The 24,853-nt window shown below is 41.5% G+C and overlaps 2 long non-coding RNA genes across 2 annotated transcripts; one reads left to right on the plus strand and one right to left on the minus strand.

The window, feature by feature from the left end:
- Positions 1-3,900: 3,900 nt before the first annotated feature.
- Positions 3,901-4,785, minus strand: LOC135699136 (uncharacterized). Its single transcript, XR_010517512.1, has 3 exons — positions 4,725-4,785; positions 4,416-4,660; positions 3,901-3,942 (listed from the first exon to the last, which is right to left on the minus strand). It is a non-coding gene; the product is annotated as an uncharacterized LOC135699136 (long non-coding RNA).
- Positions 3,950-24,023, plus strand: LOC135699137 (uncharacterized). Its single transcript, XR_010517513.1, has 2 exons — positions 3,950-8,255; positions 23,219-24,023. It is a non-coding gene; the product is annotated as an uncharacterized LOC135699137 (long non-coding RNA).
- The last annotated feature ends 830 nt before the right edge of the window (positions 24,024-24,853 follow it).

Here is a 24,853-nt window from a genome sequence, read left to right on the forward strand (position 1 = left end):
CGAAGTTCAGGGAAATCTCCGAAAGATTTTTCAGAGACGTCCAATGTAACTTCAGAGAAGGGCAGAAAAACTTTGAAGAAGTTCAGGGGAACCTCAGATATCTTCATAAAACTGCTCTGAAATCCGAGTACTTCACAAAAAATCTTTGATAATTCTAGAGATGCTGGGATTACTTTATGGAACCAGAAAGAAGTTCACTGTACTCCACAGATGACCTCCGGAGATGTTAACGAAATCTCGTTTTTAAGTTTTGAAAACATTAGAGAACTTCAGGAAACCTAAAATAGCCTCTTTAAGAGATCCTCGAAGAAGTTCAGGATACTTTAGAGTTTCATTTCAGAGAACTTCAAAAAATCTCAGATAAGCTTTCGAGATATCAGAGAAGTTCAGTGAACCTCAGAGTAATTTTGGAAACTTTAATTGAATCCCGAGGGCCTCAAACGAATTCAGGCAAACTCGGAGATGCTCAGAAAAGTTCAAGAAATCTCCGAAAGGCATTACACAGACGTCCAAAGCAAGCTCAGAGTAGCTCCGGGGTACTTTTTAGAAGTTCAATGGAATCATGCTGGAAGGTACTTCAAAGAACTCTTTCAAAAAATTACAGAGAAATTAAATCAGAGAATTTAAGAACACTTCAGGCAGCCTCAGATAAGGTCCGGCAATTTACGGAGAACTTCGGAAAAGCGTCGGGAACATCAGAAAAACTAATCTAAGGCAAGCTCAGACAAGCTCCTTCAGAGAACTTTCAAATAAATTCGGAGGAGCTGAACTTTAGAAAACTTCATTGCACCTTAGAAAGACTTTTAGAATATAGCTAAAATAGGCACAGAGAAGCTTCGGGGAACTTTGGAGAAGTTCAGAAAAATCTTGGAGAAGGCCCTTTAGAGAACTTTCAGAGGAGTTAACAAAACTTCAGTGTAGTTGACAGATACTCAGAAAGATCCAGAAAACCTCGGATAGATTCGGGGAAATCTAAGGCAGACTCTTTAGAGACGTCCAATGTAATTTTATAGAACGACAGAAAAACTTTGGAGAAGTTCAGGGGAACCTCAGAGAAAGGCAGGTTGAAAGATTCTTCAGAGACATCTAAGACAAGCGCAAAGAAACTTTGGAGAAGTTCAGGAAAACCTTGGAGAAACTTAAGAACTTTCTGAGATTTGCAGAGAAAATCGGAGGAGCTAACAAAACTTCAGTGAAGTTGGCGGATCTTCAGAAAGATCCAGACAACTCATCGGAAATTTCAGACATACTCTTCTTAGACGTCCAATATAACCTTAGAGAAGGACAGAAGAATTTTGGAGAAGTTCAGGGGAACCTCAGAGAATGGTAGGACGAGAGTCTTCCGACACAGGATAGATGTCAGGCAAACTCAGATAAGCTTAGGAGAACTTTGAAGAATTTCAGGAAAATATTGGAGAGAGATTTAGAGGAGCTAACAAAACTTCACTGTAGTTGACGGATCCTCAGAAAGATCCAGAAAACTCATCGGAAATTTCAGACAGACTCTTCTTAGACGTCCAATATAACCTTAGAGAAGGACAGAAGAATTTTGGAGAAGTTTAGGGGAACCTCAGAAAATGACAGTATGAAAGACCGACCCTTCAGGGGCATCTAAGATAAACTCAGAGAAATTTTGGAGAAGTTCAGGAAAACCGTGGAGAATCTCAAGAACTTTTTGAAAATTGCAGGGAAAAGAGGAGCTAACACAACTTCTGTGTAGTTGACGGATCCTCAGAAAGACCCAAGGAAATTTCCGACAGACTTTTCAAAGCCGTCTAAAGTAGCCTAAGAAAAGGGCAGATTTTTTTGGAAAAGTACAGAGGAACCTCAGAGAATGGTAGGACTAAAGACTTTTCACAGACTAGATGTCAGGCAAGCTCAGAGAAGCTCCAGATAACGTTGGAGAAGTTCAGAAAAATCTTGGAGAAATTCAAGGTCCTTCAGAGAACTTTCTGAGAATTGCAAAGAAATTCAAGAACTTTCTGAGAATTTCAGGGAAATTCAGAGGAGCTTACAAAACTTCAGTGTAGTTGACGGATCCTCAGAAAGATCCAGAAAATCTTAGATGAGGTCGGGGAAATTTCGTACGGACTCTTCTGAGACGTCCATCCTCAGAGAAGTACGGAAAAACTTTGAAGCAGTTCAAGGGAACCTCAGAGAATAGCAGGATGAAAGACTCTTCACCTCAGAGAAGCTTCGGATAACTTTGGAGAAGTCCAGAGTAATCTTGGAGAAATTCAAGGTCCATCAGAGAACTTTTTGAGAATTGCAGAGAAATTCAGGCTAGATGTCAGGCAAGCTCAGAGAAGCTCCAGATAACTTTGGAGAATTCCAGAAAAATCTTGGAGAAATTCCAGGTCCTTCAGAGAACTTTCTGAGAATTGCAAAGAAATTCAGAGGAGCTAACAAAACTTCAGTTCAGTTGACGGATCCTTAGAAAGATCCAGGAAATCTCAAATAAATTCAGGGAAATCTCAGACATACTCTTCAGAGACGTTCAAAGTACCCGTTGAGAAGGACAGGAAAACTTTGGATAAGTTTAGCGGAACCTAAGAGAATGGTAGGGTGAAAGACTCTTCACATCTAAGGCAAGCTCAGAGAAACTTTGGAGAAGTTCAGGAAATCCTTGAAGAAACTTAAGAACTTTCTGAGAATTTCAGGGAAATTCAGAGGAGCTCACTAAACTTCAGTGTAGTTGAAGAATCCAGAAAATCTCGGATGAATTAAGGAAAATTTCGTACAAATTCTTATGAGACGTCCAACCTCAGAGAATTACGGAAAAACTTTGAAGCAGTTCAGGGGAACCTTAGAGAATAGCAGGGGAAAGACTCTTCAGCTCAGAGAAGCTTCGGATAACTTTGGAGAAGTCCAGAAAAATCTTGGAGAAACTCAAGATCCATGAGAGAACTTTTTGAGAATTACAGAGAAATTCAGGCTAGATGTCAGGCAAGCTCAGAGAAGCTCCAGATAACTTTGGATAAGTTCAGAAAAATCTTAATGAAATTCAAGGTCCTTCAGGTAACTTTCTGAGAATTGCAAAGAAATGCAGAGGAGCTAACAAAACTTCAGTGTAGTTGACGGATCCTTAGAAAGATCCAGGAAATCTCTAATAGATTCAGGGAAATCTCAGACATACTCTTCAGAGACGTCCAAAGTAACCGTAGAGAAGGACAGGAAAACTTTGGATAAGTTTATCGGAACCTAAGAGAATGGTAGGGTGAAAGACTCTTAACATCTAAGGTAAGCTCAGAGACACTTTGGAGAAGTTCAGGAAATCCTTGAAGAAAGTCAAGAACTTTCTGAGAATTTCAGGGAAATTCAGAGGAGCTCACTAAACTTCAGTGTAGTTGACGGATCCTCAGAAAGATCCAGAAAATCTTAGATGAGGTCAGGGAAATTTCGTACAGACTCTTCTGAGACGTTCATCCTCAGAGAAGTACGGAAAAACTTTGAAGCAGTTCAGGGGAACCTCAGAGAATAGCAGGGTGAAAGACTCTTCAGCCCAGAGAAGCTTCGGATAACTTTGGAGATGTTCAAAAAAATCTTGGAGAAATTCAAGGTCCACCAGAGAACTATTTGAGAATTGCAGAGAAATTCAGGCTAGATGTCAGGCAAGCTCAGAGAAGCTCCAAATATCTTTGGAGAAGTTCAGAAAAATCTTGGAGAAATTCCAGGTCCATCAGAAAACTTTCTGAGAATTGCAAAGAAATTCAGAGGAGCTAACAAAACTTCAGTGTAGTTGACGGATCCTTAGAAAGATCCAGGAAATCTCTAATAGATTCAGGGAAATCTCAGGCAGACTCTTCATAGACGTCCAAAATACCCGTTGAGAAAGACAGGAAAACGTTGGATAAGTTCAGCGGAACCTAAGAGAATGGTAGGGTGAAATACTCTTGACATCTAAGGTAAGCTAAGAGAAACTTTGGAGAAGTTCAGGAAATCCTTGAAGAAACACAAGAACTTTCTGGGAATTTCAGGGAAATTCAGAAGAGCTCACTAAACTTCAGTGTAGTTGACGGATAATCGGAAAGACCTAGGAAATCTCAGATGAGTTAAGGGAAATTTCAGGGTGAAAGACTTTTCAGTTCAGAGAAGCTTCGGATAACTTTGGAGAAGTCCAGGAAAATCTTGGAGAAACTCAAGGTCCATCAAAGAACTTTTTGAAAAATGCAGGGAAATTCAGATGAGCTAACACAACTTCAGTGTAGTTGACGGATCATCAGAAAGACCCAGGCAAGCTCAGATGAGTTAAGGAAATTTTCATACAGACTCTTCAATGCCGTCTAAAGTAGTCTCAGAGAAGGACAGAAAAACTTTGGAGAAGTTCAGGACAACCTCAGAGAATGGCAGGACGAAAGACTTTTCACAGACATCTAAGGCAAGCTCAGATAAACTTCGGAGAAGTTCAGGAAAACTTTGGAGATACTCAAGGTCCTTGAGAGAACTTTCTGAGGTATTCAGAGAAATTGAGAAGAGCTAACAAAACTTCAGTGTAGTTGATGGATAATCGGAAAGACCCAGGAAATCTCAGATGAGTTAAGGGAAATGTGTACAGACTCTTTCGAGACGAGCAACCGAAGTTTAGGGGAACCTCAGAGGGTTTTAAAGAAGTTCGGATATCGTCATAAAAGTGCATTGAAATTCGGATAACTCAAATCAGCTAATAGAAGTTCCGAAAACCTCATAGAAATTCAGAGATTCTCTCTTATCAAAAATCCAGGGACCTTCGGGGAAGTCCAGAGAACTCTTGGGACGCCAACTTCACAAACCAATATTTTGACGATTTTTAACCTACTCAGTAAGTGCTCGCACAAAGATGCTTGGGAAACCTTCAGAAAGCCGGACACAAATTTAATTTTGCGCAGATGACCGGAGAGCTTCAAAAAACTTCACGGAACCTCAGGCTACGAGCATTGCAAACACAGGAAGAGCTCAACGAACCTAGAAAAGCTTCGAAAAATTTCAACAAATTCAGAGATCCTCAGAGAACTTCATGCCACGTCAGACGTTTCTGAGGTCGCCTGAAGTTCTCTGAGGATCTCTGAATTTGTTAAAAGTTTTCGAAGCTTTCCTTGAGGAACTTAGACAGTTTGGGAAGCTTTTCCGACGAATCTAAACGAAGTAATTGAAGTACCGAGAATCTTACGGAAGTGAGCAGTTCCACGCCAAATAACGAATCGGAAGAACTCGACCTTCTCCGATTTGTATGAAATTTTGCATAATTGTTTGCTATGGGCAATGATTCACATTTTCGCAAAAATTCGGCCATTTTGGATTGGGGAAAATTTTCAAAATGGCGTCTTTGAAGATTAAAAAAAAAAAAAAATTGTATCTCGGAAATGCCACTTCTGATCGAAATAACGGCTGAGACAAAGTTGTGGAGAAAAATTATGTTTTTCTGGGATAAATAGTCAAACAAATGTTTTTATTAAAACAGTTTTTTGTATATTTTTCCAAGAAAGACATTATTTTTCTCTATAACTTTGTCTCAGACGTCATTTCGATCAAAAAATCCGTTTCCATGCAATTATTTTTTTAAAGAAAACCAAGAACGCCATTTTGAAAATTTTGCAAGATGGCCGAATTTTTGCGGAAAATGTGAATCATTGCCCATAACAAGCAATCGAAGAAGGTCGATTCAAGAAATCAATTTTTTTTCGCCATTTTGCCTGGAATTGATCAAATACAAAAAATCTTTAGGATGTTTGAAGGACTTAGTGCAATCCTACGTTCGAAACGTATTTTCCACACAACAACATGTTTTGTATGGAAAGTACGTTTAGAACGTACTGGATGTTTACAGACTTGCAGAGTCCCACCCAGAGTCCCCAGAATCCATAAAACAGTGTTGCCAAAAAAATATTCCGTTTAAACCAACTGCCATCTGAAATGCGCCCCCACCCTCTTCCCAGTATCGTGGTTCTTCGGTTCCAGACCCCAAAGAAACGCGGAAAGTAGCCCACTCAGAAAGAGAACCGGCGTTTTAAAACAAGTCGCTCTCCCAGTCGAGCAAAGCAAGCATATTTTCCTAGAAAAAAAATGTATTGAAACAATTTTAAACAAACCTTAAAACCGGAAAAACCGTTTTTGTCGGAAAGCAAAAATCGATCTCTTAGAAAAAAAGCAAAGAAATATAACAAAGTGAATGAAAGCAAGTTGCAATTTTTTTACGAAACTTACCTAAATATAAACAAGCAAACAAACAAACCAAGTTTCACACAGTGACAGTTTTCGTATCTCTCCCGTTTTTTTTCCCAAACAAAGAAAATATTTCTTAAAGTTCTCTCTATAATTCATGTTTAAACAACCAAGTATTCAAAGCAAAACAGAAGCAAGAAAGCAAAGCAAACCAATCAAGTGACGAGACAACTTCAAGAACATGGGTACTTAAAAAACACTAATGCTAACATAACACAGAAATGCTCTCTAGAACATTAAAAACAAAAACTAGTAAGGATAAAATCCAGTCTTAAGTGAAACAAAAACAACTACTAGGAGTAAAACAGAAACAGAATAAAAGAGAGACAAAAAGCAGAAACCATAGAAATCTATTGAAAAAAAAACGCATAACTAATCGTTAGTGGTGTGCTACAGAAAACAGGAAAAGTCTAGAGAAAAGAAACAATGAAAGCGTTTGCTGCTGTGTGAACGAGCGAGAGAGAGAGTGAGATAGGTGTCAGGAGAAATGTCAGCCTAAAAATTCACCAGCACCACCAGGGGCACAGCAGCCATGAACATACAACATATAACAGCCATACTACGACCCACAGAGACATACCTTCACACAAACAAACACACATCTGAGCGACACACAAACACACACACACGTGCAAGCAAAAGACGAAAAGAAGAAAACATCGCATCTTAAACTACAACTACTACTATTACTACTTACTGACATCGTCGCCATATTAGATAGAAAACGTTTATAAATACTTAAACTGAAGGATAATATTGAAACAAACAACACTATTTACGCGCATAATTGTAATATATTATTATCACCAAAAAAAAACCACGAAGATAAAGAATCGCTAGAAAGAGACAGCGGAACCGAGTAGGAAACGTATTGTAAGTGTAGGAAATGTTCTCTCGTCGTCGGTTCTTTTTTCTTAACTTAAAAACACACACATTCACACCAAATCAAATCATAGCATCGTCGTACATACACACATACACAGACACACACACACACAATCAATCACACGCACTCACTTGCATCATTATACTATAGAGTAGCTAATTCGGTTTTCGCGGCGTACTGTAGGGATATGAACGAACCAAAAACCAAACAAACAAAAGAAAATTCTAGCAGAAGCTCGATTCTCACGACATGTTGACCAAAAAAAAAACACTATTGTATTGTAGCATGCGTACTATTACTACTAGTGTGGGTATAAAGGAAGGTTAGGATCGTAGTTTTCGAAGTCGCGGTGGCGAAAAAAAAACGAAACGTGAGCTGCGTCAAAACCGGCTGAAAGTTCCCACCTTTCATTTAAAAAAAAATCTTGTCCGAAAGGTGTGAACAAGATTGGCGCTGTGTTTGACCCCCACACGATCCAAATATTTGTTTTCTCAGCGTCGGTAAAAATTAGCTAAACCAATCAAGATGAATCAAAACGCATTTGAATTTGAAAGCATTGTTGTGATCTCTTTGAAAACCTTCCCGATCCGTTGACCCCACCCATATATCCATCGAATCCTTCCTCCCCCACCTCGTCCCCCCACCCCCGTTATATTAAGCGTGGTTGTATTGTAGCGCACAACAACGGCCAAAAAGCGATTCGTTTGAAGCGGGCACACCGCAGGGCTCTATCGAACTCGATCAAAGGCGAATTACTCCCCGAACGGCAAGATAAAGAAAGGGTAGGAACAGTAGTAGCAAATGCAAATCAAAGGAAACTGTGTCGAAGACTTAAAAATCGATTATCGAGTGTCAAACTCAGCCGAACATTGTCAAAGGATTATTCAAGAAGTGCCCACCCTCACCACCTTGATGGTCAACCGTTGCGAGGGATGACGAAGTCAGGACGGAAAATGTGCTCTTCTCTTCGACTGCCAAGATGATGGGGGAAAGGAACGGGCGAATGGCGAATGATTAACGAGAGCCATCAGGCGGCGAGAAAGTGAAAATGGAAATCAATCTTCTTCTTTGGCACCGAACCGAGCGACGAGGAGGAGTCAGCAGCAGCAGCAGCATCAGCTAATTCCTCGAGCATGAAGGATCGCACCGAGGCCTAACAGAAAACATAACGGTAAGTACCGGCAACGAATCGAACGGAGGTGCTAAATTGAATCGTAAATATTCGGAAGCTGCGTTCTGCTTCAGTGCTGCTAATCGACGCGATTGAAGTGGGATGTGTCGAGTTTGCCCAATATTATTGATTGGATGCGAATGATTGGACAACCTTGGCTCGGAAATAACTTGGAGGGATTTGTGTTTACCCAGTCGATTTGCTTTTATCTGGTAAACTCCGTGAGGGAATTTCAATTGTGCGTCCATTTTTTTTAATAAGAATACAAATGGCATTGAAAATGTGTCAACCATGAGATTTCGGTAAAATTTCACAGTACAGTCTGAAATCGTTAGTTGGGCCATGACTGTGCCTCAACTAGCGAATCGTATTCGCTAATTGGGGCAACTGGTGCAGCTCCCATGGCTGCGGTTGCTTCCAATCCTGCTGTTATTGTTCCTTCTCAACGTCTGTCTCCTCCAAAATCAAGAGATGAACTAGCCTCAGGCTAAAAAATAAAGAAAAAAAAAAAAAAAAAAAAAAATCCTCCAGAATTTGTTACAAGAATGCCGTCAACGAGCTTAGGTGCCTCATATTTGTACCTCCTAGTTTATGAAAATTCTTGAACCAATTATATTTATAGCGAATTCGTTTATTATTCAGTTCCAACCTGGATCGGGTATCAAGATTTGGTCTGCTTGTTTTCTGACAAACGTCAGTTTGATCGTTTGTTTTTAAAACCCAGCTCAGGTTGAGGTTCGCACTGACAAAAAGTTCGGTTTCGCACTGGTTCCAACCCCGATAATAAACGAATTCGCTATCACGCTCCACGCTCACTCGATTCTACTCATTCTTTATTCCACACTAACTCTATCTACTACATTCTTCCATTCTCCTACTCTCCTTAATTGAGGAAGAGAATTTCATCCATCAGGTCATGGTAATTCTAACTATTTCAAAATTTCTTCAGTCCATTCTAACTATTCTGGTAATTCTAACTATTTCAAAATTTCTTCAGTCCATCCATCCATCAGGTCATGGCAATTCTAACTATTTCAAAATTTCTTCAGTCCATCCATCAGGTCATTATAATTCTAACTATTTCAAAATTTCTTCAGTCCATTGATCAGGTCATGGTAATTCTAACTATTTCAAAATTTCTTCTGTCCATCCATCAGGTCATGGCAATTCTAGCTATTTCAAAATTTCTTCTGTCCATCCATCAGGTCATGGCAATTCTAGCTATTTCAAAATTTCTTCAGTCCATCCATCCATCAGGTAATGGCAATTCTAACTATTTCAAAATTTCTCCAGTCCCTCCATCAGGTCATGGCAATTCTAACTATTTCAAAATTTCTTCAGTCCATCCATCAGGTCATGGTAATTCTAACTATTTCAAAATTTCTTCAGTCTATCCATCAGGTCATGGCAATTCTAACTTTTTCAAAATTTCTTCAGTCCATTGATCAGGTCATGGTAATTCTAACTATTTCAAAATTTCTTCAGTCCATCCATCCATCAGGTCATGGTAATTCTTACTATTTTAAAATTTCTTCAGTCCATTGATCAGGTCATGGTAATTCTAACTATTTCAAAATCTCTTCAGTCCATCCATCAGGTCATGGCAATTCTAACTATTTCAAACATTCTATAATCCATCCATCAGGAAATGGAAATCCTTATCTACCATCCATTAGATCATGGCAATTATTATTTACCATCCATCAGGTAATTCTAACGATTTTGTTTGCATACTCTACCAGCCATCAGGTCATGGCAATCATTTTACAAAATTTCATCAATCATCATGGCAATTCTTATTTACTATCCATCAGGTCATGGTAATTCTATCCTATCTTGTAATCTACCATCCATCAGGTCACAGAACATACAACCAATTTATAGTCCAACTTTTACCAATAATTAACTTTTAAGATGTTGTATGCTCTGTGTTGATCGTGATAATGATATAACAATGATAAACGAAATTTATAACTGACAACTGAAGCTGACGACTTCTCACTTGACGTTGTCCGGTGACGTTAATAGCGTTTGCTGTTGACGGGAGGTCTGGTACCGTTGCGCACACACTCCACCCCGTATTGCTTGAAGTTCCTTCAGCCATATCAACCTGCTCCAGCACGTCCACACACTACGAAAAAGACATGTAAATTTCAGTGCCCTGAGTCCGACACCTGCAAGCGGCCCTTTTCACATAAGAATCAGTTGAAAAGGACGAGAAAACCAATTCAATCAAACGCACTTTTCGGCGAGTTGCATATGTTTCAGTTTCAGGACACTTAATTTTACATGCCATGTTTGTTTACGTTCCATGATTTACGTCAAAGCTGAATTACGTCTCGTGTAAAAATAGTAATTTCTAAGTGTGCAATTCCGCCAGCTTGGTCAACGGCCGCTGAAGTACACCCGTCGCAGTCCTCACATTTGTGCTTCGTATGCGTCCATCCTTCCCCGGATACACCTTCTCAACGACTCGTCGTTCCCAGCTATTCTTCTTTGCCTCATTCACGGCCACGACCAAGTCTCCAACTTGGATCGGTTTTACTTCCTGGAACCACTTGACTGTCGTGAGATGACTGGAATATTTTCTCTTATCCACTGATTCCAAAAGCGGTCAAGCATGACTTGAACGTGGTTCCAATTCGAACGTATAGCCGATGTAATATCCAACGGAGCGACGGCTGGTTGACATACTCGTTGTGCTTGCTTTACTTTCCTTCGAATCCAGCGGAAGGTAGGTAAGAGGACGAGTGTTCACCATCGACTCTGTTTTCGCCAATCATTTTTCATTTCGTGCATTCATTTACATTCATTTGCCTCTAACTTTTTTTAACAGCATTTCGCAAAATGTTGTATAGAACTTTTGTAGGTTTTGTTATTAACTACAACTTTTGTTAGCAAGTCAAATTCGCATCTCTTACGCATGACGAACCAGAGCGAACAGAAGCCACTACTGATTTTACATTTTACATTCACTGAAAAACAGTAACAAGTCCTGCCCGCTCTAGTTCGTGATGTATAAGAGATACAGATTTGAGTTATGAGTAAAAGTTGTAGCTAATAACAAAACCTACAAAAGCTCTAAACATCATTTTGCGGAATGCTGTTGATGGAAAAAGTTAAACGCAAATGAATATAAATGAATGTATGAAATGAATGCAAATGATTTTCCATGCCTGCCTGCAAGTATCTCTGCTGCGTACGAATCGATGGAATAGGGTAGTGTTTCTTGTTTCGAAGAAAATTGTACCCTTTTTCCCCGCAAGCAAATCGTGTTTCAAAACTGTCTATAATTGCCTCATCAGACCATCGCTGAACTCGTTTCAGATCACCTCGTAAAAGCCTGACCTGTTCTGGGTTAAACAGTTTTGATTCTGCCCCAGCAGGCTTTGAGTTTGTCGGCCTGAGTTTTTGTCGAAGCTGTTTTATAGTTTTGATGTAACAGTGTTTCTGCTGACGTAGACTACGAATAGTTTGGATGAGACTAAGAAATTAGAAAATATTCAAGTGTTTTACTTAATATCTATGACTGTCTCATAGCAAATTTTGTTATTTACATAGATTTCGAAGATCTGGATAGCTATTCATCTCGGGTTGATGACTCTGTGTTTCCATTAGACGCAGTTAACGTTGATCCGATAGTTTCCTGTGAACTGCAGGAGAGCACAAATTGTTTTTTTCTTCTGTCGACTGTTCTAGATGAACCACATACTTCCGTTAGATTGCCATTACAATCCTAAAAAATAGTTACAACTAAACAAGATGCATCTGAGGAAATAACTTATACGTACAGTGATATCTCCACCGTCACACAAAGAAGAACTTAAATCTGGAACGTTTATAAACTTTGGAACGAATCCTGGCAAAGTTAGTAATCTACCTCCATCAGAATTTGTGTATAGGTCGGTTTCATAATTGAAATGCAACTAAAAAAAATGATAAGCTGAGTGTTGAAGAATATCAACGCGATTTTATTATATAAATCATTATTATTATTATTTAGCTTTATTTAGGAGGCTTTCAGCCTTAGGCTGGTTCGCCTCCAAACGATTATATAAATCATTACTTACACTGACAAATTCGACAATTTTCTGTGATTGGAAAATCAGGAGGCAGGCGGCAAAATGATATCCACTCAGCTTTTTGCTGCGGGTCGCTAGGAAACCGGAAGAAGCTCAGGTTTTATATTTGACGATTTTTTGCTTGTCGATTATTGCAAAATACGGCGAAGCACTTCATTTTCCACACTTCACACACGACTGTAACCGGAAGCACATGAAAAAATCTTCTACTTTCTGGATTCCAAGAAGCAATATATTTATTTTTCACTCTACGTTCAACAGTTAATCTTTCCGATAAGCTGCTCATGAAGAAGCCATTCAAAGTAAACACAAGAACACAGGTTGCCAGAAATAAATATGTTATTATCATTTTGTAACCGGGTTGCTAGTTTCACTGTTTTCCTCATGGCGTGACTCATTATACACCGACTCTATCTTTTATCACCTTTCCTACCGCAGCTCTGAGCTCGGACACATGAAACTGTTGCCTGATCTCGTTTACGATCGTCTCTTTGTTTGCATGACCGAATTTTCGATGAAAGCTGTCGATGATCAATGCGGTCACGCAATGGGTTTTGATTGAAATCGCAGGATACTTTGCTTCGAAGATCAGCCAGGGAGCAGCACCGATCCTCCCATCCTTTCGGATTACGCCATCAGCTCCGATGAATGGACACTCAGAACCTCAGGATTCGGAAGTGGCAGCTTGTTCTTCTTTCTCAAGCAAATGTCTTGGAATCGCCGCACGTACCCTACAGTCCTACACAACAACAAAATTAATTTTAATATCACATCAAAGTAAATAGATCCACTTCAATCGTGTCGAAAATACGGTGTAATATTATTTGCCAAAAAGGACAAAATTATCATTAATACAGTGCATGAACGGAAATTACGCTGCTTTTATTGCATTTGTTTATTGTTGTGGCCATAAAAATTACATGAGATTTTCGACATGATTGAAGTGCATCCTCTTGGATGTAATATTCAAATTTTTTTTTTTTTGCTGTGTAAGCAATTTTTCCCATTTCGAGAATCGGTCAATTCCAATGGTTTCACCGATAGTCGCTATATTCATAGTCTGGCGGATAGGATCTCGGGAACCAATTGAGCTGTCAAAGAGCGGAACCAATCGAGCAAATCACGACCAACAACAGAAAAGAGCACATCAGCTATTGCGAACAAAACTTCGGAAACCGTTTTCTCGTGATTCATGGCTCGCCTACGCAAACTAACACCATCTTTGGGTTGGGGAAAGATTCCCTTATCCGATGATGCCGGTAATTTGCGTTCGATTGTCGAGGAAAGATTAATCGACGTTTTGTTTATAAAAGTTGATAGGACGTTTTCAATTGTTGGTCTACAATATATTGAATTGGTTCCGCTTTTTGATAGATCGTAATTCTATCCGCCAGACTATGAATATAGCGACTATAGTTTCACCTGTTACTGCTGTGCGATGGATGTTGACTGCCCGTATCTCCTCAGAAGTTGTACATTCCATTTCCTGTTCTGGCCACTATAGATCATCCTTGTAAAGGAATCCCGAGCCTATGAGCCACCTACTATTTACGGTAGCATTCGGCCCGTTTCCCCACTTTGTCCGACACGTTCCACCTCGTAGGCACCTTTCTCCATTAGGATACGTCAGTAATTTCCAGAATGTCACTGAAGGCTACAAATTGATAAAACTTCCGTTGATCAGATCGAAGCCAAGCCATGACAGTGTTCGAATCGCTCCAGAATATTTTCCTGGTGATCGGAAGTGTGTGGCTGGCAATGATGATTTTCATAAGCCTTGCACCGATGACAGCAGCTTGCAGCTCTAGTCTCGGTACAGACAGTTGCTTGAGTGGTGCAACTTTGGTTTTGGACACCACCAGATAGTTCCACGATCGACGATCCGGAAGTAGGCAGCTGCCGCATAGGCAGATAGACTTGCATCCACAAAAACGCGTAGTTCCAGAGTCTCGAATGCTTTTGCACCATCCCGGGAACAAGCAGCGTTCTATTCGCACATGTCTCAGATCTTGGAGTGCTAAAACCCACCGTTGCCACAATGGGAAGATTTCCCCTGGAATTTCCACACATCTTGCACTAACACTTGGTCGTGGATCACGCAGTTTACCACCAGCCCAAGTGGGTCGAATACGCAGATGACTAGTCTGAGAAGTTCCCTTTTGGTAGGATAGGATATTCCATTCAATAACCTCTTGAGGTCACTTCGAAATCGCAAAGGAAAATAAGTCTTCTTGGGGTAGCCAGATCATGCAAAAAACTCGTTCGGAGCCGCTACCTTTCCCCATCACGAAGCTCTTCGTCGATTCGCTTGATTCTTCTTGAGTACTTCTGCAGAATTAGACAGCCAATGTCGAAGTTCGAATCCTCCGCGTTCATGTACAGTTTTTACCTCCTTTGCCAGTTGTACTGCTTCTTCTATTGTTTCAACGCTATCCAAATAGTCGTCGACATAATGGTTTTCCACTACTGCGGCTGTAGCCCTGGGAAACTCCAACGACTGCTCACTAGCGTTTAAATTCTTCACGAACTGGGTAGAACTTGGTGAACAGGTTGAGCCCAAAATGGTCACATCCTTCACGAAAACTCGCACCGGTTCCGAGGGATGGTTTCGCCAGAGAAAACGCAGTGCTTGGCGATCTTCGGACCTAATAAACACCTGATGGAACATCTCCTTTATGTCAGCTTTTGTCGAAATCGACACAAAACGGTTGGAAGCGACTGCAGCAGATCCGGATCTTTAAGAAGAACGGAATTCAGGGAAACATCGCTCACTGTTGCTGCGGCGTTCCACACTACACGAACCTTCTCTGGCTTTTTGGGATTCGTCACTACTCACAGTGGCACATACCAAACCTGGCTTGGATCGGTCTTCTTTAGCTCCTGTTCCGTGGCTCTATGAGCGTAGCCTTTGGCCATGTAATCAGCCATCTGCTCCCGCTCCTTCGTTAACCGCTTTTCCACACACTGCATCCTTCTTTCCGCCATGGGCCTGCTGTCAGGAAATATCACCTTGTTGTGCTTCCATAACAGGCCTGTTTGGAACTTCATCTGATACGATAGTATTGCTGCTTCTCTTTTGTGTGCCTTTATAAACCTATAAAGGTTGTTGTATGTGTTACCGCTGAGCGGGTGCAAAAGCTCAGACAGTCCCGGATAGCACAGGGATCAAGGATAATGCGCCAAATCAGCAAAAGAACACAAACCCCATTCATAGACCTTTTTGGCGTTTAATCGTCTTTCTCTATCTAGCCCACAGGGATAAATGAGCTGTTTTTCCCACTAATTTGTTTCCCTCTTGCTCGCACTCCTTCAATTTAAATGGTGCATTAGTGTGCGCCGATTAAATGTCAAAAAGTTCTATAGTGAAAACAGGCTTGCAATTGCTCATTACAGCTAAAATGCTATTTTTCGGTATTATGAAGCTATAGGATACTATAATGATAATTTTTATTTGTAAGATGCAAGAAGAGGTGGTAAAGTTTGTATATGACATATAAAATTTGTCAATTTTGCTTTCAAAAGGTCACAACTAGCGATTTTATGATCACTGATTGCTCGCTCATCGCGTTGCTCATCGTTACAGCTAATCGCTATTGTGACCCTCTGAAAGCTAAATTGACATGTTTTATGTGTCATACACACACTTTACTTTCTGTTCTTGCATCTTGTAAATAAGAATTATCATTAAAATATCTCATAGCTTCATAAATCCGAAAAATTGCATTTTAGCTGTAATGAGCATTTGCAAGCTTGAGTGAAAATAGTATATTGATTACGTTCTGCTATATCTCGGTCCATAGTGACCATTGTCTTCCTACCATCCAGGGGTTTTCTTTCCTGTACTACTACAATGTTCTTAACGACTAGTACTCACAGTCTTTTCACGGACCCCCGACTTACATCACCTTAGCATCACTGCCTGAATATGCACCGACGTTTGATGCTGGATGATCCGTCCTGTGGTGTGCTACCGAGTGGCCGAATAGCCTCCGAATCCAGACGCAGTGGAGAAAAAACACCCTATGAACAAATTCTTATTAGAAACGATTTCACCGTAGTGGAATTGGTTTACTCACTCCTGTTGGGAGGTCTTTTCGCTCGCTTCTCGCTTGATCGGGTACCTATGATCGTTGCTCGTGTGATGAGAGCAACAATTTAAACAACGAGACGGTTCTACAAGCAATTGCATTTTGTTTCTACGTCGTATGGCCTTCATGCTTTAAAATCCATTCTGTTTCGTAATCAGCAACTCGATCCCTGACTCGGATAACTTCTTCACTGGCAGCAAGTTTACACGCAGATCCTGAAGGTAGACTACATTTTTCATTTCGAATCGCACTCCAGCCTTGGTAACGCTTCGAATTTCTCCTTCATATTCACCGACGAATGATACGCCATCCTTCATACGACATCCACTTCAAACGGCTCATTCATCTTCCTTAGCCACTGTAGATACTGTTTACAATTCACTAAGCGGTCACTGCAACCCGAGTCCACATAGAACACTAATTCCTTGAACTTCTTCACGGATGCTGATCGGTTGACCATGAACGAGACCATCTTAGATTCATGCGCTGAATTCGCTTCACCCTTGGTTTTCTTCTGTCGGCAATCTCGTTGCCACAGACTTCTTGGCAAGGGTGTCCTCAAGCGCGTTCCACATAGCTTTGGACGTTTCTTTCTCCCGGACGATTGCTAGGCATTCATCCGAAATGAAACTCACTCCATTTGAAGAAACTTCTTCCGCTCGGGATCCACAGCAGGCACATCCTTTCCCAGCGCTTCAGACACTTCCGCAGCCTCCAGGTGTAGGTAGCTTGACTCTATACTGCCAGTCCGCAAATTTGTCCCCTTTGAGCTGAGGAATTCCAGAAGTCTCCTTCATCGTGGTGCCCATTACCTGAAGAGATTCGGTCTTTCTGGAACTCAGAGAAACGACATAGGAACTTAACCAACAGGAACAGTTTCATGAAAGCAAAGAGAATACATGTCTACACTTCTTAAGGGCTTGTTGATGAGTTGCTGACGATCGCTTCTTGCTTTATCACATGCTTCTTCGATTACATTTTTTGACATTTCTTAGAACATTCTTCAAACTTTCTCCAGAAGAGCTTTCCCTGGAAGTTTTTTCGGCTTCGTTCAGAAGCTCATTCAAACATTCCCCGGAAATTTCTTCCGACTTCTGCTGGAAAGCAAATTTTTCGTTCTTAGTTCAAAAGTTCAAAAACGGCAAAATTATGAAATTATTTAAAAAAGAAACAACCGATGAAAGCAGAGCTCTTCCAGTTAACGTGTGGTTTATTTGAAGGACAGTTTGATAATGGAACAGAAAAATGAAAAGTCAAATAAGCAGGACTACTGAGATGGAATTAAACGATTGCTTCTAGCTTCCAGGTTCCTTCGATATCATCCCCTCTCAATAGTGTAGCCCTAGACTCATCCGTAGTTCTTGAAAGCGTCCAGAGTCCAATGGCTTGGTAAATATGTAAGCTAATTGTTCGCGAGTACCAATAGATTCCACTTGGATGCGTCCTTCGGCAATATGATCCCTGATGAAATGGTATTTAACATCAATGTGTTTGCTTCGTTTCGTCTCCAAGTTATTCGCCATTCCAATACAGCCTCTGTTGTCCTCGAATATGGTGACAGGTGTTTTCGGATCCTTTCCTTCATATCTTCAAGTACTCCAGATAACCACAGGGATTCTGCAGTAGCGGCGCTCAGAGCTACATACTCGGATTCACTTGACGAAATTGCAACTGTAGTTTGCTTCTTGCTGCACCATGATACCGTTGATCCAAACACCTTAAAGACGTATCCCGTGACTGATTTTCGATCTTCATTGTCGGCCGCCCAGTTAGCATCAGCAAATCCAACGAGCGGACGGTCGTCATTGCGTTCGAACTTCAATACAGCATTGGCACTTCCCTTCAGGTAACGAACGATTCGCTTCAAGCACTGCCAGTGTGTTTCTGTTGGTTTTTGCTGGTAGCGCCCCAGATACCCTACTGGAAAACAGAAGTCCGGCCGAAAGCACAACATAATATACATTAAACTGCCTAGTAGCTCCCTGTAGGGTTCTTCAGTTGGCGTCCCCTCTCGTTGCAATTGCAGTCCCTTCTCCATTGGTGATTTAGCTGGATTGCATTCAGCCAGTCCAAAACGCTCCAAGACTCTTGACACGTGCGCCTCTTGCGAAAGTTGAAGAACTCCTGTTTGCCGATCGTACGCTATCTTCATTCCCAAACACAGTCGAAAGCTTCTCCTTCATACGTGCGATGGATTCCAATTTCCTCCCTGCGATAAGCAAATCGTCCACATAGAGTACAACGTACAGCTCGTCTCCTTCTGCGCATCGTGTGTATAGGCAGTAGTCATGGCGGGACCGCTTGAAACCCATCTTGACTAGTTCACTGTTGATTTTTTCATTCCAGCATCGTGGAGATTGCTTCAATCCATACAATGATTTCAGCAACTTGCAGGTCATATTTGCTGGAGCCTGGACGCCTTCAGGAATATCCCCCCTTTGCTACTAGTCGGGCTTTATATCGAGCGGCCTGGCCATCTTCGACTTCCTTCACACGGAATATCCACATGGATTTGAGAGGTTTCACGCCACGTGGACAGGGCGTCATCTTCCACACACCGTTCGCCTTCATGATTCCCAATTCGTCATCAACAGCCTCCAGCTATTTCATACGATCGCAGCGGGCTTCGATGTCACTGTAGCATTGAGGAGCATCTGTGGAATACGAGCCAGCAGAAGTTGCTCTGTAACCGGTGAAGAAATTTAACAACTTACCGGGGAGCTCCCGTTCGCTGCGCCTCAACATCGCTTGTCCTTCGGACTCGAGTTGTTCTAGCACAAACGAAGTGACAGACGACTAACTGGCGAAGAAATCCATTAAAATAATGTGGTTCACTGTAATAGAATTTTCTTGGAAGCTTGTGCCATCATCCACCAGATGGGTTAGTTTTTTTGTTTTGATTTGAACAAAGTTGATTTTGTGTACAATGATTCTTTGACAGTGTGCAAAGAGTGTATCATTTTGTCATTTTTTAATGCATTTCAGTTTTGAGTAGAGTGAAAGAGATAGAACCAAAACATTCTAATCAGGGCGTCACAATATCAGCTTCAATCGACCAAATCGATGCGACGAAGAGACTGCTGGCATTCTTTTTCTGTTAAAGTCAAACAGCTTTGCAGCATTCTAGAACCTCAGTCGGCGTGCACAAACAAATGTTCAGTCGCTTGTCTCTCTTTCTCTCGTCGCTCCGTTGGTCTTCCTTTCAAGCTTCATCGAAACGGATGAGCGAAAGAGCGCTCGACTTTGATAGTTTTCTCTTTCATGAAACACATCAACAGAGATTTCATGACGTATATGACGGAAAATGAAATAACACATTTAAAGCATTTCTCACGTCAAAACACTTGAAGATTACACGTCATGTTTCTAATTTATTTTCCATCCATATATTTATCTAAAAAAATGATCGAAAACGGGACGTAACGCATTTTAAACAAATTGAAAGAGCGGAGATAGAGTGTTCGTGAAAGGGGATTGAAAGCCATAATGAAGTTCGTTTAACTAGAAAATCGACGTTAGTTACATTGAAAGCGATGAGCAAAGCAACGACGAGAAGTTCCATAGCCAGCCTTTCCTTCTAAGCGTCCTGCTTTTTTATCTTCGTTTCTTGCTGATAGTCTAGCTAGGCGTTATAGAAATGAAGCGTCGAACACTATGAGAGAAACAAAACACGAGTTCATTTTAGAGCTTCGAAATTGTAGAGCCCTGATTCTAATACATTTGGTGAAAATGCTAGTACAATCCAGTAGTAGTGTTGCCATGTGGTACAATCTAGTAGTAGTGGTGTTGCCATGTGGTACACTGAAAAATTGAAATAGCAGGTTAGTCACCAAAGTTTTCGAGCCGCTCCGTCTGTCACTTCGTTTGTGGTTCTAGTTGCGAAGGGAGCACTCCGGTATCATCCGCCTCCAAAACGTGTGCATCATCAGCAATCGGAGTATTCTCACGTGACATCGGCCTCTCTTTAGGTGACGGTTCCATTGAATCACGAACAACTTCCCCCTCTTGCTCGTACGGTACTACAACGAGTGGTGTATCTGCTTGATTTTCAGGATTACCTTTGTAGGGAAAGCAGGTTTCATGAAACTTCACGTCACGAGCAATCATAATTCTTCTTGACTTCTTGTCCCACCGTCGGTAGCCGTTTGGTGCATATCCGACCATGACGGTTTCATGACTCTTGGCATCCAATTTCTTTCGATGTTGGCTGGGAATCCAAGCGAACGCCTTGCATCCGAAAATTCGAAGTTTTTCTAGACTTGGCTTCTGACCGTAACAGCATTCAGCTGGTGTCATACTTCTCGGCAGGGCTACAGTAGGACTTCTGTTCACCAGGTACACGGCAGTAATGACAGCTTCTGACCACGTCTTTTTCGGGACTTGAGAATCGATTAACAATCGTTCGGTTGAACCTCTCCGCAACGCCGTTTTGTTGAGGCGTGTAAGCAACGGGTGGTTCGATTTGGATACCTTTCTGTGAGTAAAAACGCTTTTGGTTGTTAGAAAGATACTCACGGCCTTGATCTATTGTTAGTTTCGAGATCTACATGTTGAATTGCGCCGTTACCATTGCTTCGTAGTCGCGGAATCGATCAAACACATCCGATTTCCTCTTCATCAGGAACAGCATTGCAAAATGGGTATGGTCGTCAATGAAGGAAACAAAATATTTCGAACCATCCCATGCAGTAGGTTCGATTGGTCCGCATACGTCCGAATGAATTCTTTCCAACGGCCTTGTTGCTCTCGGGCGTTACCGTTGAATGGTTCACGACATTGTTTCCCTTGCACGCACGCATCACAGAACGCCAGCTTGTCTGCTCTGAAATCAGCACCATCCACAAGATTGTTACTTATGATCGCTTTCATTCCCTTTTGACTCAGGTGTCCAAGCCTTCGGTGCCACAAATTGGTCGCTTCAGTTTGACACATATTTGCCGAAGACACTGGAATGTCTACCTCGATCTCGTACAGGTTACCTCTCAAGTTCGCAGTAGCAATGGCTTCGTTGTTTTTCTTGAGAACCGCAACGGAACCGCAGAAAATTACCACAACGCCTGCCTTCACCAACTTTTTAACGGACATCAGGTTGTCGCGAAGCTCGGGGACATAGAGAACATCCTTCATGTTCAACGACGTGTTCTTGTTACTGTTTCCGACGATGGTTCCAACCGTTTTTGATACCAGTGTTTCTCCGTCCTTCGCTACTTGAATCACAATCACGAATTTCCGAGAATACTGCCAAATCATTCACTAGGTGGTCGCTTGAACCCGAATCGAGCTTGAATACCATCTTTCCACGTGGTGCCTTTTCAATCTTGCGACTTGCAATGAAACTTACTGAATTCCGTTGATCTGCCGAATTAGCTTCACCGCTTTTCTGCCGACAGTCCTTCTTCAAATTGCCACGTTTTCCACAATTGTGACACTTGCCTTGGAACTTGGTAGACTTGCGTTTTTTCTCTCCAGAAAATGCCGCAGCCTTGATCTCACCTGAGTCTTCGTGACGTTCGGTTCTTTTCAGCTCTTCCGCCAATAAGCGTTGCTTCACGATCTCCAAACTCAACAACATCTTCCTCAAGAATATTTTCCAAGACCGTCACCAAGGGGTCATACGCATCCGGTAGAGTCTGGAACAGCGAAATGACCAAATCAGCTTCCTCGATCTTCGCCCCAGCGGTTTTCAGCTGCCAGGTCAAGTTTTCGAACACCAGCAAGTGCGCTCTCATCGAATCACCATCTCTCAACTTCAGACGATTCAACTGCTTTCGCACCCGGTTTTGAGTGATAATTGATCGCTTTGCAAAGGTGTCATTGGCCGTCTTCTTCTCGCAGACGATCGCCAGACATTCATTCGCCAGGAAGCTGACAATATATGGCTTGGCCTTCCGGTCTGCCTCTTCAAATTTCACCTTTTCAGCTGCTACTGCCGGTGCTTCTTCAGTTAAAGTGTTCAATACTCCCACGAAATCCAGGAACATCTTGACTCTGAAGCTCCAGTGCTGAAATCCGGAACCACCGTTGAACTGCGGAATACCGCACACAGCTTCTCTCGTAGCGGTGCCTATAACCTTTTATGAGTGAAAGCGGAGCTCTTTCAATTAACGTGTGGTTTATTTCAAGGACAGTTTGATATTGGAACAGAAAAATGAAAAGTCAAATAAGCAGGACTACTGAGATGGAATTAAACTATTGCTTCTGGCTTCCAGGTTCCTTCGATATCAATTTTTTTTTAAACATTTGATACCGATAAGCTTGAAAACAATCTGGCAACGCTGGCTGCCATATCCAATACACTCAAATAATATGCTTAACGTTGAGACAATGTTATAACTGAGCATTGTAATTCTAGAAATTAATTGAAAAGTAACTGATCTTTATTTTTGACATACCTGATACATACCGGTTGATTGTCGCATTCCGATGTATCTCTTTTTGAGGTCACTCCTGTTTCATAGTCCAGGGTTATTTTCTTTTCACGTTCAAAGCTTTATCCATCCGGAGCCATCATTTGAACTGAAACAGAGGAAAATGGAAGTTTTATTAAAAAAAACTCCCAATTATAGTTATCTTTGAAGAAAAATCCATACACAAAGAGCAAAGCATAGCTAAGGTCGGGGGTGGGCTTTTCGTCGATACATTTTCATTTCTTTTTTGACAGCTAAACAAGAGCGCACGCAGAACGTTTTTAACCAAGAATAACTGCTTCTCAGATCAACTTTCCACCTCGATTGGCTTCGCCCTCAAGCAGCACGACCACTAATCTTCTACCGTTCTTTTCCCTTCGTTTCAGGTGTCAATCCGAGCAAATCTCACCGTGAACTGGAGCGAAAACAGCGGACGCCTTCGTTCATTGTCCACCGCAAATAAGGCAGCAAACAGCGGGCGTTGGCAACGGCTTCCGGGAAAACGTGTGTAATATCCAGCCATCAATAATTAATGGTTCACCTTTACTGGTACCAGGCGCCATTTGTTCCGAAGGGGGGCTCGGCTGGTGCGGCAGCAGGAACAAGCATTTTCCATTAAAGCCGATAGAGGTTAAAAACACGAAAACAAAAACCTCTACCGCCTTCTTTTCACAATGGTTTATTGTTTGCGAAGATAGCAACAGCAACAAACTGTCATCTCGCTCGAGCACCGGTTGCTACGACTATATGCCCTGTTGTAAATGTATCGGTTGAGCAAAAGACTTGAAAGGAGCAGAGCATAAACTTTCGAGCACTTTCACCTGCTTCTGGATGAGCCGTCGTCGTCGACGTCGAGTGTGGGTTGATTGATTTTTCAAGGGTTCTCTCCGAAAAATCCAATATAATGCGGTTAGGTACGTACGCGAAGTGTGCTCCAGCGCTCCAGCGCTGGCAGTTAATAAATCGCTTTTTGAGGTTATTTGCAGCCGCTGTTGTGCCAGCTCGTTCGATCTGTTTTCTCGCGATTTGTATAGGAAGTTAGCTTTAAATCACGTTTTAGATTAACCAACGTCACAGACTGAACTCACCACTGTCACCACCAAACCAACCATCACACAAACAAAATGTGACTTTTGGAAAGGCGATCCGCTCTATAAAGTGTTTAATCCCAACTTTTCAATCTAGGAAAAACGAGAAGAAACAAACCGCATCGATGTGACAATTAATCAATTTAGTGGAGGTTTTGCAAATTTGCCACGAAGGATTTTTACTCGAGCTTAGTCAACATTGCTTTGTACAGACTGTTTTTTTTTTGCCTTTCGGTTTCTAGTACATATACGGTATATTGCGGGCGAAAAGCGTTCAAAGAGTTAAGTTAACGAAATAGAATGTTTTGGCAAAGTTAGAGTAAAACTTTCAACAACAACAACGATTCAGTTATGCACTAGCGAACTGATGAACTAGATCGATCGAAGACACCCCCGAGTAACTAGTGGCAACGCAGTGCAGAAAGCGAACGCACTATCAGGGCTACTTTGTTACATTTTATAGGTTATGTGCTTTTGTTATGGTAGTCAATTTGTTTTCTTCGGATTATAGGATAACAAAGAAGAAGAAGCTAAGATGGATGTGTTAGTAAGCAGGATAGTGTTGTGGTGGTGTGTTTTCTTTTCCTTACAAGAGAAGCAGCGCAGGGTAGGATAGGAGGAGGAGCCGACCGGCGACCACAAATAGAAATCAAATCGTTTTGAATTTTTAAAACAACGATTGCTTGCTTGAAGCACTTACATATAGGTTAGGTCCGAGCACGATGCGAAACACGTAAGCAGGCAATGCATTTTTCATGCATTGATCGGCTGAAAACTAAACTCAAGAAGGGGGCGATGGTGGCGGTTATCTGAATTATGCAAGGCGGATAAACGGCTGGATTCGTATTGTTGGCGTTCTTTTTCATTTGCTTACGGATTCGTTGGTTATTGGCTGCCGCTACGAAGCGGAAGTTCAATGGAAGGGGTTTGGAT

This window comes from Ochlerotatus camptorhynchus, unplaced genomic scaffold (genome assembly GCF_037179485.1).
Source record: "Ochlerotatus camptorhynchus isolate MF236.1 unplaced genomic scaffold, CSIRO-AGI_Acam_v1.1 ptg000102l, whole genome shotgun sequence".
Taxonomy (NCBI): Eukaryota; Metazoa; Arthropoda; class Insecta; order Diptera; family Culicidae; genus Ochlerotatus; species Ochlerotatus camptorhynchus.